Source organism: Myotis myotis, unplaced genomic scaffold, assembly GCF_014108235.1.
Source record: "Myotis myotis isolate mMyoMyo1 unplaced genomic scaffold, mMyoMyo1.p scaffold_m19_p_16, whole genome shotgun sequence".
Taxonomy (NCBI): Eukaryota; Metazoa; Chordata; class Mammalia; order Chiroptera; family Vespertilionidae; genus Myotis; species Myotis myotis.
This window is the reverse complement of record NW_023416320.1, coordinates 7,883,166-7,897,397: the sequence shown is the minus strand read 5'-3', so window position 1 is coordinate 7,897,397 and position 14,232 is coordinate 7,883,166. Positions and strand designations below refer to the sequence as shown.

Below are 14,232 nucleotides of genomic sequence, written 5' to 3'. Positions count from 1 at the left end.
ATATGCCACTGACACCGAGACCCCCTGGTAATTCCACCTGCTTTCCTTTGTTTCATGACCAAAAAAGAAAAGGACCAAAGAGCTCTGTATTCCAAAGGTAGAAAATTAAAGTTCAAGGTCCCAGTAGACCAGCACTTTTCAACCATTTTCATCTCATGGCACACAGAAACTAATTACTAAAATTCTACGGCTAACCAAAAAATATACTTTTTGCTGATCTGACAAAAAAATAGCTATAATTTTGATTCGTTCAGACCGGATGGCTATTGAGTTGGCTGTTGTCAGTTTTCTGTTTTACAGTCTAAGGGGAAAGAGGTCAGTACCCCTGACGAAATAGCCAGGTATTGAATGCTTTAAAAATTCTGTGGCACACCAGTTGAAAATCTCTGCTGTAGACCAATGTTAAATTCCAAAACAAAAGTCTACAGTTCAGCATCGTTGTAGTGGGGACCACAGGATACCCCAGCCATAGACAAAATGTTCCGTCATGGGGTGGGGGGGTACATTCCCACTGAATCAGGAACTATCCGGTTATCGCTGGGGTCAATGCGTACCTCCCGTTAGGTGCAACACTTTGAACAATATTGGTTGCTAGACCTGGCTCGTCTGAACTGAGCTACACTAAAGCTGACCACTTCCTCCTTAGCTCTGGGAGAGGGCGACCTTCCTCCAGACCAGCTGAAAGAGAGATTGGCTCAGCGGTAGACCGTACTCTGCATCTTCAGTTCTTGTCTTCTTGTAGGAACCAATTCAAACAAGCGACCGATAGCAGCCAAAGCAGGTGAGAATTTATTTGCAGAAAAGGAATACACTCAGATATAGTCTGAGTGTGCAACTCAGCCGGCTGAAATCAAACCAAGTGCCCCACTTATTTGGGGGTTCAGAGGATGTATATACCTAGGTTGGAATGCCCCAGACAAGGAGCAAGTCACCCCCCTCCCTCATGTCTCAGAAAAATACATCTCCTGAAGCTTCAAGGCTGCCTTATCCAGATGCTGTGCTATCAGTTAGACCACATCCTGAAGGGTTTTTGTGTGTTTTTTCCTCTCCGCTTTCTTCATATTTGGCTCTGCTATTTTTTGCTATTTTTGGTTTGTCATGTCTCCCACGTATCCCCTAACTACTCTCGCAGCTCATGTCTACCTAGCTGCCTACTCCAACAAGTGGATATTCGCCGGCGGAGTGATACTGATGCTCCATGAGAGAGGCGGTCTGGAGGAAATCTAAGAGGATATCAGCTGGAGGGAAGATTCGTCCCTGGGACAAAGTGGTTGGTGTTTTCCGTTCATGGAAATGCTATCGGGGTAGGTTGATCAATTGGGGCAAGAGTCCCAGAGATGGAAGTCTCTCAGAAAAGGGGGGACAGGAGGGACAGCTGGTGGGACTGTTATTGCCGTTGGAGGTACCGATATTTTGGCTGTGGATCTGTGAGCGGATCGATCTGCTTAGGGGACTTGAGCCACCCTGATTGCTGTTCCTTGTAGGTAACGAGGGGGGAGGGAGGGGTGCGGTGCGGGGGAGACGTAGTCAGCAGGCTGTTACTGGAGCTCAGCTGAGGGTAGCTGTTAAAGTGCTTTGTTGTTTTAAAAAACTAAGACCTAGATTCAAACCTTGGAGAATCTATTGTCATCTTCTTTTTGCCTCAGTTTCCTCATTTGTAAGGTAATAATAACAACAACGACCTCACAGGCTTGTTGTGAAGATTAAATGAGATTCTACAGAAAGTGCCTGGCAAAGGTTCCAATTAACCTGGAGGTTCTCAACCTCAGCTGTTGGCGTGAGGAGAACTTCACAAATGATTGTTGTCAGGTTTCACCAAAGACCAATCAGATCACCATCCCTATGATTCTGTACAGCCACGGTTGAGAGTCTGGCTACTAAAAATGTATTGTTTGTATTCAGACAACTTTTGGGGGATAGAAAAAAGTGGTGGCCTTCAGTGAGCTTTCAGTCAAGTCTGTGTTGTTAACTGCTACTGGTTTTCTCTTATGTAGCGGTAATTTAGAGAAGGTATAGCTACCTGTCACGTATGGTTCTAGTGATTTATTTTGTTACCTAAGTCTTTTTTTTTTTTTTAAATATGCTTTTTAATTGATTTTAGAGAGACAGAAAGGGAGGAGGGAGAGAGAGAAAAAAACATTGATTGGATGACTTGAGCCCACAACCCAGGCATGTGCCCTGACCAGGAATCAAATTGGCAACCTTTTGGTGCTCTGACCTTTTGGTGATGCTCAACCAACTGAGCCACGCTGGCCAAAACTTTTTATCTTTTAACTGATAATATTTAAGTGTTACCTAAGTCTTAACTCATTTCATGATCTTTTCAAGAGTTCTGGTTTGGAAAATTACCTCCACATTCCTCCCAAACAACACAAATATGAAAACTCAGACAAACCCAGAGCCTAGTATAAGCTACACAGAAATGAGAGCTGTTTTGCTTACATTTATCAGAAAATGGACATGGTCCTGGACATTGAAAGCAATCAGGGAAAATTCTGCTTCAGCCCAAAGGGTTCACTAGCACAAAATCAGGTTCACTTCATTCCGCTAAATAAATATGAAACAACAGGTGTAAAATATAGGTTTGAGGAGGCGCAAGATTACTCCCTTGTTGGGTTTCCCATCAGCCTTGGCTGAGCCTGCGTGTAATTCTGACTATTTGGAATTAAGGAATTAAATAACTGAAAGGAGTTCAATTCTAAAAATTATTTACTGAATGCCAATAGAAGACATAGTTTCTGCTATTATTAAGTCAATAAGATCAAGACAGATATTAAATGTTATTGAAAATATTATTACATACTTCTGTTTGGTGAGGCTTGAGTGTGGATAGACTCATGCCAAATGTTCTCAAAATACATGATATGTAGCACACAAATAAAGTACATACTAGTGTGTAAACACATAAAAATTGGAAAAGTTTACTATTCGTAGACCCTATTTACTTTGAGTTTTAAAGAATACAAGTATTAGAAATGTAACTTGAATTTTAAGAATAATTCCAAATTTTCATAGGGTTTCTCTCTGGGAGATGATCCAAATTTTGTTTCTTGCTAACTAGCATTGCCCATAAATTAAACATTACTTACAGATTTTTCTAGGGCTAATGTTGGAGGAATGGTTAAAGCATTACCACAGACAAAAGTGCTAAAATGTACTTAACACCATGAAGCTGTTAGTCAGAAGTATTTGCCCAAATCCTTTCAATTGTTCACTTCTTTCTGTCATATAAATTATTTACATCTCTTTTGCTCTGGTCAAAAGAACCAGTAATTTTTACCTCAAGATTTCCTTATTATTCCTATTATGACTGAGTATGTGTTAAACGACTGAACTACCATTAAAATGGGTTCCTAAAATGCAGTGGTGTTCACCCTGAAACACGGGGCAGAACATGCATGCTCTTGATCTTTGAATTTAATCTGGAAGGATATATAAACAGTGAAACACAGCTCTCAGAAACAGCCACCCTGTTCTCCTGGAGAGCCCAGAAAAGCCTTTATAATTCAGAGATGCGGTCATCTGTTTGTTTCTCCGGTGGGTGGTTTTGGCCTTTCTGGAGTTAATCAGTTTGACTTTCCGACTTGGAGGCTAGAGGCCAGAAGTAGCAAGAAGTGTACAAGGAAGCCCAGCTTAGGACCGTGGCCATCTCCCATCAGGAAGGGGCTCACCCAGATTTCTTGCTATGGGGTTTTAATTACACGGAGCTGGAAGGAGAATAATAATCAGGCAGATTCTGTAGTTGTGAATAGGAAGTTGAGCTTTGAATCAGACAGACCAGGGTTGGAGACGTGATTCTGTAATCACAGGTTGTGTGACTTGGGCAAGAGTTCAAACATCGTTGTGCCTCTGTTTCCTATCTGTAACATGGACTCTACTTCCTGAACGTGTTGGAAAGGTGAAATGAGAAAACACATTTTTAAACCAATATGCCACTAACATAGTTGTATAATAGGGCTGAAAAACGATGCCTCAAAGTGGTACATATATACACTTAAAATGTTGATTTAAACACTTTTTACATACATTATTATTTTTTTAAAAATATTTTTTGAGCTTTTTACAGAGAGGAAGGGAGAGGGATAGAGAGCTAGAAACATCGATGAGAGAGAAACATCGATCAGCTGCCTCCTGCACACCCCCTACTGGGGATGTGCCCGCAACCCAGGTACATGCCCTTGACCGGAATCGAACCTGGGACCCTTCAGTCCGCCCGCCGACGCTCTACCCTCTGAGCCAAACCAGTTAGGGCTACATACATTATTAAAACGTTTCCAAACAAGAAGCAAACTCCTTTTAAAGCAATCCCATGAGATGCTTGTCAGTAATTCCAGTGATAACCAGAACTATGTCTCTCGAAGCCAAAGAAAGAGATCTCAGACCAGAAGATTTAAGCAAAAGCGTGGGAAATTTATTATAAGCAGATCCAGACTCCTCGCCCGGGGAAGGGGCCCAATGATGGGTTGCCACTGAAGCCTTTTAGGGCAGTGATGGAGAACCTTTTGAGCTCGGCCTGTCAGCATTTTGAAAAACCCTAACTTAACTCTGGTGCCGTGTCACATATAGAAATGTTTTGATATTTGCAACCATAGTAAAACAAAGACTTATATTTTTGATATTTATTTTATATATTTAAATGCCATTTAACAAAGAAAAATCAACCAAAAACATGAGTTCGCGTGTCATAGGTTCGCCATCACTGCTCTAGGGGCTTATATTTGCTACAAGCCTGTTCTACCTTTACCTGTGTGGCCACCTGATTGATTCCCTCAATTGTTCTTGCCCAGCAACAGACCTGAACTTCCTCTGTTCCTATGGGTCAGTTCACCTTACTGCTGCAGACCCTGCCTAGTTTCACATCCCTCTGTTCTGAGTCTAAAAATATTCTATTATTTCTGCCTGGTTGGTTCCTGGGATGAGGCTGGCTCCCACTGCCATGTCTGCCCTGCCTGTGTCCCACCTGCCCTTGTTTTCCAGTGGCCCCTGCCCTGCCTGTGTCCCACCTGCCCTTGTTTTCCAGGGACCCTGCCCTGCCTGTGTCCCACCTGCCCTTGTTTTCCAGTGGACCCTGCCCTGCCTGTGTCCCATCTGCCCTTGTTTTCCAGTGGCCCCTGCCCTGCCTGTGTCCCACCTGCCCTTGTTTTCCAGGGACCCTGCCCTGCCTGCCTGAGTGTCAAGCTATCTCCTCTCACCAGGATGTGAAACCCAAAGGTGGGAGCTATTTGATTTATAGAACAAGGTCATTTTATGCAGCAAATGGGAAGACCCAGGTGTTAAGAATTTGAGAATTGCTTAGCCTTGCTGACCCCATCTCCCTAAACCAGTGGTCAGCAAGCCGCGGCTAATGAGCCACATGCAGCTCTTTGACCCCTTGAGTGTGGCTCTTCCACAAAATGCCACGTGTGGGCGTGGTATATAGTTATGTTGGCAGTGAGACAAAGGGAGGAAGGACCCTTCCCGGACCTGCTGGCCCACCCGGTGTGTTGACCACTGCACGCAATGAGATGGTTTCACTTTGAGGATCCTCAAGGTGAATGAGGCTGAGAGCAATCGTGAGGTCTTCTCAAGGGATCTGGAAAGGAGGAAGCCCATCTATACAGGGGGCTTTGCTCTTGTGGAAAACACAGCACAGCTCAGGAGAAGCCCAGAAATGAATATCAGAGAGTCAACAAAAACATGGTAACAGGTAACGCCTTGGACAAAACAATAACATTGATTCTTCTCTTCAGTGTGGATTCCCAGAGTGACTGACGGGTGGGGAATCAGAAATCTGTCTAAAAGAGGCCTTGACTTAAGAAATCTGGAGCTATTGGCTTTTAAAAATATATATATATTTTATTGATTTTTTACAGAGAGGAAGGGAGAGGGATAGTTAGAAACACCGTTGGGAGAGAAGCATCGATCAGCTGCCTCCTGCACATCCCCTACTGGGGATGTGCCCACAACCAAGGTACATGCCCTTGACCTGAATCAAACCTGGGACCCTCCAGTCCACAGGCCAATGCTCTATCCACCGAGCCAAACCGGGTCAGGCTGGCTTTTATTGTTTAATCAGAAATCTCATTTTGAGTGGAAAAAAAGTAACTTCTTGTTAGGTGAATCCATTCTCAGAGTCGTGAGGAAAAGGATATTCCTACGCCCGGACACAGGGAAAAGTCCTCAGACTCACAGTCTAGCTCTGTAAGCAGGAGACAGGGAAAGACTGAAGAAAGAGGCTGTCTGGTTTGATAATTAATAGAGTTGATGAAGGGAAATTTATATATAAGGCGAGAAGAAATGGATCCTTACACAGCGTGGCAGGTGCCAAAGCATTATGGAGGGTAAAGTGGGGAAAGTCATGGTACTCGTTCGCGAATGCTGCCGGGTACGGTTCATTACTGTAGCTGACTGGCCAGTTCAGGACAAAACCTGTTCCAGGAACCAGCTCCTAACAGGAGGTGCGGGAGGAGAGCTGATTCATGTCAGGGTGAACGTCAATTACAATCAGTGTCTACGGGGAGGCGTTGCTGAAAGCAACCTCTGTTCTGGCCTGAGTCCAGCTGGCAGGACAGACAGCAGGCAGTCCTGAAACAGGTTCCCCTCCACAAAGGGCTGGGCTTGTGTTTTTAGCGAAGGTGACTCCTGGCTGTTTCTTTCAGACGTTGAAGGACCCCTAGGACCTCAGAAACAGGTGCAGCCAGATCGTGTCTTTGTGGTGCTTTCTGAGTCATTTCCTATGTGTCCTGCGGCTGCTTATCGATGAACGGCCTCATTGCTCAGACATGGCATCCTGCGCTCTTTGAAATAGAATCTACTCAAATATTTGCCCACTGAGTTTTCTGTGCCAACCCCTGTTGCCTGTTGGGGTGGTGGTGCAGAATAGGGGGGAAACGCCGTCTTTGATGTCGTGGAGCTCATACTCTAGAGATAGTGGAGTACACAGAGAGTTTTTATACTTGACCTTCTCCTTAGACTGTCTTCTAATTTATTAGCTACATTCAGAAAATTCAGAAACGTGTCTTGAGATGGATTCGTTGTGAATTAACTTCTTTCGGTGCAAGTTAATTTCCTGGAGTGAATGTAGTAATCCGGTTTATGACATCTGATGGTTCCTGAAATCCAGAAAGCAGTCAATGGTTAATGTTTGACTGAAGGGGAAGGGAGAGGCTGCTGGGGGAGCAGAGCAGGGCAGACGGCGTGCTCCTCCGGGGAGAACCGTAAGTTCCAGCAAGAGTCTCCACAGCCGAATGGTTATTTACTCACAGAAAGGTAAGAGAGGACGCGTCTGAACTATGTTGCTAACGTATTTCTTTAAGAATGGCAAAATACGTGGTGGAGCAGGGCACTTAAGACGTCTCTGAACAAGTTTATCCCTTGAAGGGTGCTCTGGAGTATTGCTGGGAAGGGAAGCTTATTCCTGGTTGGACAGGTTTTGCTTTCTGAGCACAATTTCTTAAGTACTTTCTTTCCATTCGCCTACCTCCCATAAATTCATTTGATGAAGTGGCTTCGGTTGAGTCAAACTTGATAGTGGAATCAAGGCAAGGTTGAGGTCTGGGATGTTTAAATAAGTCTTACAGCCACTCTTTGTGATTGAAATACGGACGTGCCTAGCCCTACGACGCGCTGCTTCTCGTCTCCTAGAAACTGGGGTTGGGATCTCACTCTCACAAGGCGTCTTCTCTCAGACGTGCTCTTCAACACCTGAGCGTTCTGACTGTTCCTCAGAGAATGAGGCTCCATTTGGAATCCTTACGACTGTCTGGGACACCGCAGGGGAGGAGAAATGTATGAGAGAAAAGAAGCCTTTCTTCCAGTTGTAAAAATAAGTCATGGGGATGCAATGTGTAGCTTGGGGAGTATAGTCAGGAATATCCCAATAACTACTGTGCTGACAAGTGGATACTAGACTTACGGCGATGATCGTTTTGTAAGGTGCATAAATGTTGAATCACTATGGTGTATACCTGAAGCTAATATCAAATTGCTTGTCAACTATAATTTTTTAAAAGTCATGAAAACAAAGAACTTGGTCTTTAAAAATAAATAATAAATGAAAGTACTGGAATAAGAATTGAAAACAGAGCGACAGACCTGCTTTCCCCTTCGGGAAAGCTGGGCTTGATGTGTGTGTCTGCCGGCTTCTGGCACTCCCTTGCCGCCTCCCTGGTGGGGCAGCATCTGGTAATGGGTGATTCTTTGGAGATGTCAAGTCACAAACAGCCTCTCAGTGCCTCCGGAGATCCAGTCCCTACCTCTGTTTCCGTTTTTTCTTTCTTCTGGTGACTTTCTGGAGACAGATGCCCACTGTGATAGGGGGTGGGGAGCAGGAGATTGGGAGGACAATGCATTCTCTGATATTGGCTTCTCTTTATTCTTCTTCAAAAAAGTAGACAGCAAGTGAGAAATAACTGGAAAGAAGAGAGTACCTATTTAGATGACAAGGCAAATGAATGCATTTGGCTTCCCTCAGGAAACAGAATGAGTCTTTCACTGAATGAGAGTTTATCATGGTTTACAGGGCGTATAGTTCATGAGTCTTCTGGGCTGGGCAGTGGGTTGGGCCGGTTTTATGATTTACCAGCAGCCAGGCACTGAGCACAGTGCTTGAACCCTCCGAACCTTGGCTTTCTCATCTATAAAATGGAGACACTGCTGACGCACGGGGTCGTGAGAATAAATCAGAGAAGCAAGTAAGGGACTCAGTGCTGTGAGCTCCCCTTTCCAGGAGGAAGTTCAAGGTAGGTGCCTCAGGTCAAGTTGAGAAGTGCTGTTTTGTTCTCTCGGGAAGAAGGACGAACCCCTATCACGCTATAGCAATTATATCTTTATCATATAAGGGAGCAACTAATTCGACGTTAAGGAAGTGGGGTCCCACAATAGGAGAGAATGATCAAACAGTTGGGGTTTGCTTCTTTATGAGGCTTTTAAAGCCCCTCTGCGGCTGCATATGTAGGTCTTTTGTTGAGGTGTGGGTGTGGCATCCCCTGAAGTTAGAGGACTACCTCTCTACCTGTGCTTCCCGTGAGAGCAAGCAGGAATGTTTCCTTAGGCACAAGAGCTGTTACTAAAAGCAGTTAGCCATTCAGCAGCTAAGGTATTAATTATACTGACGTTGATTTTTCACTTAAGCATATGTAAGAAAGCAGGCTATACAAGCTATAAATGGCACCAAGAAAACGTAATTTCTCTGAAAATATTCTGTAAAACTGACATCTTGAATTTTCTTATTCTTGATATTCGGAATCAATCTTTTCTTTCCGTAATTTAATTATTTTAAAACATTAGGACCTGTAGTTCTTTATATATATATATATTTTTTTTTTTAATTGATTTTTTTACAGAGAGGAAGGGAGAGGGACAGAGAGTTAGAAACATCGATGAGAGAGAAACATCGATCAGCTGCCTCCTGCACGCCCCACACTGGGGATGTGCCCGCAACCAAGGTACATGCCCTTGACCAGAATTGAACCCGGGACCCTTCAGACCGCAGGCCGACGCTCTATCCACTGAGCCAAACCGGTTTGGCGGGACCTGTAGTTCTTGATTAAGAAACAAAGAGAAGTCAGGATGGTAGATTTTTGCTCTTAATGTTTAGCCCTAGCCAGTTTTGCTCAGTGGATAGAATATCAGCCCACAGACTGAAGAGTCTCGGGTTCGATTCCGGTCAAGGGCACGTACCTTGGTTGCAGGCCCAATCTCCGGCCCTCGTCAGGGCCCACGCAGGAGGCGACCAATCGATGTGTCTCTCTCTCACATCGATGTTTCTCTCTCTGTGTCTCTCGCCCTCCCTTCCATTCTTTAAAAATCAATGGGAAATTATCTTCGGGTTGAGGATTAACAGCAACAACAACAAGAAGAACCTTTAAACAGAAGATGGACACACCTTCCTCACATGGAGGGCCCTGTGCTTGGCCTTGGCAGGTCGACCTTCCTCACCTCCCTGCCTTTGGTTCCTGCGCTATAGGATGTCGACAGGACCTACTTTATAGAATTGGGATATTTAAACGAAATACGTTGTCCGAAGTGCTTAACTTAAATGCTCACAGAATACTAGCTATTTTTGAAGTTTTAATGATAAAAACTAGCTCATGAGTGAGATGTCATATGGTATGCGATCCGTCAATAAATTAGACGTAACTTATTTCCCCCTTACTCTCTTGCCCATCCCAGTTGTTGGTTTTGATTAAATTAATCAGAACGTTAACCTGCCACACTTGAACCTGATTGCACATTTTTGTCATTACCTCATGTTCACCTTGTAAAGAAACTAGCATTATAGAAATTGGGTTTTTCCCCCCCTTTTCTTGAAATCTCAGTATCTAAACCCAGTAGGATGGGATCTAATTTGGATTTGCCTCATACTGAATTTCTAAGGCCTGAATGTGACAAAATGCTCATCTCTTCACTTTTTCATACAAAGAGATGCTGTATAACACATGAAGAAACACTGTCAAAAATAACTAAGGCGCCTGTTATGAGGAACAGTGATTCCTACCCTCCTCTTTAGTCCCGAGAAGCCCTCGTGATGTTCTGCTTGATAGGGAGGAAAGAGTCCTTTGCCTGCTCCCTCCCAGGGTTTCTGCGCTATAAGCCTGCACACCCCAGGGAATTCATTGCCAACCGGTGTAGAGGGTCAGGGAAGCACCATGGCAGACTAGCCATCTGTTGTACCCATGTGGGTCTTCCCTTCCCTTTGACCTAGTCTGGACGACCCTTCCATTCGGGGTTGAGGTGTCTCGTGTGTTTGACATCACGGTAGGGGTGTCTGGTGTGAGTTTGAGGGGGGACATCCACCCCTCCTTTCCGTCTTCCTTCCGTCCTCATCAGCCTGAAGGGTGAGCAGCGCCCTGACTTTATGTCGGCCTGCTTCTAGCTTATTAATGGCCACTTTAATTGGGCCTCTAATTTGTCAAAGGTGCCAGTGGTCTGATCCTGTGCGATTTGTCTAAACCTTAAATGACAGCAATGGTGCCAGAGATTTGTGAGTGAGGCCCAAAGGGGCATGATGGTCTGAACCTCACTTGGTGAGCAATGTTGTGCGTGAGCTTTCGATCTGCTTTTTATTCATATCTGGTCTTGCTTTATAATTTCTAATATGCAATGCAGAGGTGAAAAAATGGCACACAGGCTATTTGGTGCTGCTTGGTGCTGGTGGTGTTATGAATTCCAGTCCCATCCTTTCCCACCCACATCGCCTGTGATATTTGAAAACAAATTTTGCAGTCCTCTCTTTCTGCACCTTCATTGTTCTTTAGAAATGAATGGCTCAATTTTAGAAAAGGATGAATTAATTTAATTCCAAGCCCTTAATGGATTAAAAAAAAAAAAAAAAAAGCAAAAAGGATGAGCCCTACCTGGTTTGGCTCAGTGGATAGAGTGTTGGCCTGCAGACTGAAGGGTCCCGGGTTTGATTCCGGGCAAGGGCACATGCCGGGTTACAGGCTCGATCCCCAGTGGGGGGCGTGCAGGAGGCAGCCAATCAATGATTCTCTCTCATCATTGATGTTTCTATCTCTCTCTCCCTCTCTGAAAGCAATAAAAATATATTTCAAAACAAAACAAAAAATGGCCCTAACCAGTTTGGCTCAGTGGATAGAGTGTCGGCCTGCGGACTGAAGGGTCCCAGGTTTGATTCCGGTCAAGGGCATGTACCTTGGTTGCAGGCACATCCCCAGTGGGGAGTGTGCAAGAGGCAGCTGATCGATGTTTCTCTCTCATTGATGTTTCTGACTCTCTATCTCTCTCATTTCCTCTCTGTAAAAAATCAATAAAATATATTTTAAAAAATGATGAGAAATAACTGACTCTATTTAAAGCTTGTCTATAGCTTAGCTTTTTATGAGGGAAAAAAGATCGATGCGTGTATATCAAGTTACTTGTAAGTTTTGAGACGTGGGACAGAAGAATTCCCTGTCCTCACTCAGACAATGGGGAAGTGGCAGGACTGTCTGAAAATGCCTCTTGGGAGGTTGCAGCCCAACAGGAAAATCAACCAACCTTCAAGCGGACCCCCTGGTGCTGTGGGCACTGCAGGTATAATCTATAATAATACAAGTATGATATACTAATTAGACCGGACGTCCTTCCAGACACCCTTCCTTCCAGACAAAGCCACAGCGGGTGGAGGCCCTGGCAGAGGCAGCAGAGGCCCCCGGCCGTGGCGGTGGCGGGTGAGGGCCAGGGCCAAGGCTCTTGCACAAATTTCGTGCATCGGGCCTCTAGTAGCTGAATAAAGCTCCACCCAGATGACCTCTATCCTGGGATGGCAGCATCTTTCTCGGTGAAAACGAGTTTCTTTGTGTATTAGTTTTCAAGGGCTGTTCTAACAGATGAAGTGGCTTAACCAACAGGAATGTATTGTCTCACCCATCTGGAGGCTGGAGGTCAAAATCCAGGTGTCAGCAGAGTTGGTTCCTTCTGGGGCCCTGGGGATCTTTGCAGGCTTCTCCCCTAGGCTTTTGGATGGCTATCTTCCCCCCATGTCTCTGCACATCGTCTTCACTCTAGGCCCATTTCTGGACCCACATTTCCTTTTTTTTTTTTTTTTTTTTTATGAGCACTGCAGTCACATTGGATCAGGGCCCACCCTAATGACCTAATTTTAACTTCATCACCTTTGTAAAGACCCCATCTCCAAATAAGATCATAGTCTGTGGTACTTGGAAGTTAGAACTCCAACGTATGAGGAGTTCCTTTTTTGGAGGAGGACACTATTCAACCCAAAGCAGTTGGCTTGATTAAAAAATAGTCCCGGCTGGGGTGGCTCAGTGGTTGAGCGTTGACCTATGAACAGGAGGTCAAGGTTCGATTCCCCGGTCAGGGGCGTGTAGGAGGCAGCCGATTGATGATTCTCTCTTATCATTGATGTTTCTCTCTCTCTCTCCCTCTCTAAAATCAATAAATTTTTTTTTAAAAAATGGGGAGACTGCTGAGATGAAGGTCAGAAGGGAAATGAGGAGAAATATATGTGCTGTGGGAGCTAAACCTCCTGGGTGTTGCTCCTCTGTGAAAGGGAGTCATGTCAGCATCTGTAGAGGAAGAGCAGCCATTGAATGAAAAATGATAACTTTATTGAATTTTTGGGAAGATATGTGACAAGTAAAGTGGCGTCAGGTGGTGATATGATATTCGTGCCTTCAGAGGGAGAATACTATATGAATGAAAGCATAGGTGTGGAATTAGGCAGGCAGGGTGATCTTGGGCAAGTCTAACTTCTTTTGACCCTCACATTTTGATTTTTGACCTTTAAGAGCTAAATTTTAGTAGTACCTGCTTCATAGGGTTCTTATGAGAAATCAATAAGATAATTCATATCGAAGTCTCAGCATGTATGTGGCAAATTGTTTTCAATCAATGTTAGTCGCCCTTGTGTTGTTATTCTGCCTGAACACAGATTGAGGACGCGGAGGAATGTCAGTGTTTTGTGGGCTGTGGTGAATTAAACGAAAGCATCAGCTGTAAACAGCAAGACTACCAGCCCTGATCCCCTATTTGTCAGTGGCCCATGGTCAAAACAAGTGGTGGCGGCTTTTCAAACGCCACCCCCCCCAACGCCTTTTCCCCCCAAACCTTTGACCTGTGTTGCTAAGGATGTACTTGGCCTCTCAGATAGTTGCTGTAGAAACTGTCTGAATTTAGTCTTTGAATCTGGGGGAAACCCTGACAAATAGCAAAAATTCCAAGCAGATGATTGGATCAATTATTTCAGGTAGTTGAGATAAAAATGTCACTGAATTATGGTAAAAGCTACTCCAGTCCTTTTCCAAGTAGTGTCCATGAGGGACTCTATCAAGTATCTATGGTTGGGTGGTTTAGGCAATTTTAGTTACAAACGATGGTTTCCTCCCAGCAGCCTTAGGATCCAGGATGTGATATTCACTCGTGGAATTATGTCCAGGCAAAGAGGAAACAGGCAAAACTTGTTGGAGAGGCCAAAGTCCTCTTCTGGCATAATCCTAGCATTGATGTGGTTGGCTGTGAAGGGTGCTTCTTCTTTTTTTAAAAATTTTATTTTATTGTTTAAGGTATTACAAATAGTAGTACATATGTCTCTTCCCCCCCCCCCCCATTGACCTCCCCCCAGCCTCCCCTACCTCCCAGCACTTGCCCTCACCCCCAGACCCCCAGTGTCTTACGTCCATTGGTTATGCTTATATGCATGCATACAAGTCCTTCAGTTGATCTCTTAGCTCCCCAACCTTCCCCTGCCTTCCCACTGTAGTTTGACAGTATGTTCAATGCTTCTTTGCC

At 44.5% G+C, this 14,232-nt stretch overlaps 1 protein-coding gene across 2 annotated transcripts in view; it reads left to right on the top strand.

Annotated features, from left to right (window-relative positions):
* Positions 1-1,122: 1,122 nt before the first annotated feature.
* Positions 1,123-14,232, top strand: part of CDH17 (cadherin 17) — a 59,275-nt gene continuing 46,165 nt past the window's right edge. Inside the window, exon 1 of one of the 2 annotated variants that reach the window (XM_036338601.1) lies at positions 1,123-1,304. The gene's annotated coding sequence lies outside the window, so the exon portion shown is untranslated. Of the gene's footprint in view, positions 1,305-7,138; positions 7,249-14,232 lie in introns of those variants that run through there. The other variant, XM_036338599.1, reaches the window with a different exon arrangement.